Below are 3,640 nucleotides of genomic sequence, written 5' to 3' on the forward strand. Positions count from 1 at the left end.
AGATTTTATTTATTCATGAGAGACAGAGAGAGGCAGAGACACAGGCAGAGGGAGAAGCAGGCTCCGTGCAGGGAGCCCGATGTGGGACTCATCTCGGGGCCCTGGGATCACGCCCTGAGCCAAAAGCAGATGCTCAACTGCTGAGCCACCCAGGTTTCCTGCAAGTTATACTTGTTGAAGAAAGAGCTAAGATCAGTGTAACAGATGGTTGTTTTGGTAAAGGTGGCAATGCTTTGGTGGGGCTTCTGCGGTCCCAGCATTCTTGGTAGTCCATTCAGGCTTGAACAAGTGAATCTGATTGGTATAGACAAAATTCATAAAAATTCGCCTGCAAACCAGTCATCAATATATGAGTTTACAGTAAGATGCCAAGGGAAGAGGATTAGCCAGCACAGTATATTTGACTGAAAAGTGCACATGAAAAACAAGTTATCCTAATATATATTTTGGAAATCAGAGGAAGGGAATTAGCTAAATGATCTAAATGGCAAGATTTATTAACCTCCGGGTGCAAACAGTAGGGGAATTGTAGTCATTTCAGATCATACCCTCCTATTAACATTCTTTAATCAGTCTACAATATGCTTGCTTGGATAATGGCTTTCTTATTTATAATATCACATGCTAAGCTTTGTTTACAGAGTTACAAAATCTGGATTACAATACAATGTCAGAAAGCCAATTCAGAAGCACCATTATACAGCTACTGGTGGCTCTAGAAAAAAGCATTAAGGACTCACGAGACTTCATGACTGCAGAATTTAGATCCAATCAGGCAGAAATTAAAAATCAATTGAATGAGATGCAATCCAAACTAGAAGTCCCAACGACGAGGGTCACCGAGGTGGAAGAACGAGTGAGTGACATAGAAGACAAGTTAACGGCAAGGAGGGAAACTGAGGGAAAAAGAGACAGACAATTAAAAGACCATGAAGACAGATTAAGGGAAATAAATGACAGCCTAAGGAAGAAAAACCTACGTTTAATTGGGGTTCCGGAGGGGACAGAGGGCCAGAATATGTATTTGAACAAATCCTAGCTGAAAACTTTCCCAATCTGGGAAGGGAAACAGGCATTCAGATCCAGGAAATAGAGAGATCCCCCCCTAAAATCAATAAAAACCGTTCAACACCTTGATATCTAATAGTGAAGCTTGCAAATTCCAAAGATAAAGAGAAGATCCTTAAAGCAGCAAGAGACAAGAAGTCCCTGACTTTCATGGGAGGAATATTAGGGTAACAGCAGACCTCTCCACAGAGACGTGGCAGGCCAGAAAGGGCTGGCAGGATATATTCAGGGTCCTAAATGAGAAGAACATGCAACCAAGAATACTTTATCCAGCAAGGCTCTCATTCAAAATGGAAGGGGAGATAAAGAGCTTCCAAGACAGGCAGGAACTGAAAGAATATGTGACCTCCAAACCAGCTCGACAAGAAATTTTAAGGGGGACTCTTAAAACTCCCCTTTAAGAAGAAGTTCAGTGGAACAATCCACAAAAACAAGGACTAAATAGATATCATGATGACACTAAACTCATATCTGTCAATAGTAACTCTGAACGTGAACGGGCTTAATGACCCCATCAAAAGGCGCAGGGTTTCAGACTGGATAAAAAAGCAGGACCCATCTATTTGCTGTCTACAAGAGACTCATTTTAGACAGAAGGACACCTACAACCTGAAAATAAAAGGTTGGAGAGGGATTCCTGGGTGGCGCAGCGGTTTGGTGCCTGCCTTTGGCCCAGGGCGCGATCCTGGAGACCCGGGATCGAATCCCACGTCGGGCTCCCGGTGCATGGAGCCTGCTTCTCCCTCTGCCTGTGTCTCTGCCTCTCTCTCTCTCTCACTGTGTGCCTATCATAAATAAATAAAAATTAAATAAAAAAGAATTGAAGTGTGGACACATGTTCAACATGGAAGACCCTAGAATACATTACGCTAGTAAAAAAACCAAAGCCAGCAACAAAAGGCCACTGTGATTCCATTTACGTGATAGGTCCAGAATAGGTAAATCAATATGGAGGGACGCCTGGGTGGCTTAGTGGTTGAGCATCTGCCTTTGGCTCAGGGCATGGTCCCAGGGTCCCAGGATTGAGTCCCACATCAGGCTCCACTAGAGGAGGTTGCTTCTCCCTCTGCCTGTGTCTCTGCCTCTCTCTCTGTATCTCTCATGAATAAGTAAATAAAATCTTAAAAAAAATCAGTATGCAAAGGAGGATCATGGTTGCCTAAGACCAAGCTAGTTGTGAGGAGAGAGGGAAGATAATCACTAAAAGGAGTAGGGTTTCTTTTTGGGGGTGGGGGGAAGGAAAATGTTCTCAAACTGAATGTGCTGATTCTGTGAATTCCCTAAAAAAACACAGAGTAGTATACCCTAGATGGGTACACTGCATGCTATGTGAATTTTATCTCAGTAAAGCTATTACCTGCTCCCCCACCCTCCCCCAAGACAGAAAAGGAATCAGGAGGCTGCTTTACTCTAGAGAAACACCACACCTGTCGTCCCAACATCATCATTACAAAAGCACCCTTTTTGCCCTCTGAAGTGATTTATATGATAAATATCTATCACTGCCCTATCACTACGTGGTATCGGGCAGGTGGCTCTGCCCCTCTCGGCTTTCAGTGTCATCTGTAAAACAAGGTCTACCCAGTTCTGATCATCTTTGACCCTAACACTATATTCCCCAAAAGCTCCACTTTAGAAGTTGTAGAATCCTGCTCAGCTGATCATACACCCTCCCTGTGCTTTCGAAGATAAACCTAAGTTAGCTAAGAGTATGTAGATCACTGGGTCCCTGGAAACAGACACAAGACAAAGACAAATTCCTGAGCTTACCCGTACTCAAGTTTCCCCATAGTCAAGCCACTAAGAGAGACGATCCAACCATCCCAGTGCAAGCAAAATGCCCTAACACTCCCTCTATCAAATGAAAAAAGATAAACATTTAAATGGGGACCCTCACAGTAGAGACAAAGTTTGGCAGTGTTAATCAAGGTCTCCTCTAAATGAGACTTAGTTGGTTAAGTCCACCCACAAGAGCCCGCTACCATGACTATCAAGGTCATGTGACTGCACAGTGGGATGCTCATTTCCTAGTCCTCCTTACCCACGATTGCTGAGGAAATAAAATCATATGAAAGGAGCTCAAGAAAAAAAAAAAACCTTTTGTTCTCATCCCTTTTACACTTGTGAGAATGTACCAGAAAATAGTTACTCCATCCTCTCCCTCTCCCTCCCAAGGGCGTAGACCTAGGTATGTGTGGCAGGTCCTACACCTGCGATGTGGTGTCTACATGACCCAACGCAGAGACAGGTGAGCCCATCTCTGGGCATTATGACACCAGGTCCTTAGAAACAAGAGTCAAGGGATCCCTGGGTGGCGCAGCGGTTTGGCGCCTGCCTTTGGCCCAGGGCGCGATCCTGGAGACCCGGGATCGAGTCCCACATCGGGCTCCCGGGGCTAGGAGTCTGCTTCTCCTTCTGCCTGTGTCTCTGCCTCTCTCTCTCTCTCTCTCTGTGTGACTATCATAAATAAATAAAAAAAATTAAAAAAAGAAACAAGAGTCAAGGTGGAAGAAGCAGAAGGCACAGAATAAACCCCATTCCCATTGATCCATCCAAGAACCAGAAAGACAGA

The sequence above is a fragment of the Nyctereutes procyonoides genome, unplaced genomic scaffold (genome assembly GCF_905146905.1).
Source record: "Nyctereutes procyonoides isolate TBG_1078 unplaced genomic scaffold, NYPRO_anot_genome, whole genome shotgun sequence".
Classification (NCBI taxonomy): Eukaryota; Metazoa; Chordata; class Mammalia; order Carnivora; family Canidae; genus Nyctereutes; species Nyctereutes procyonoides.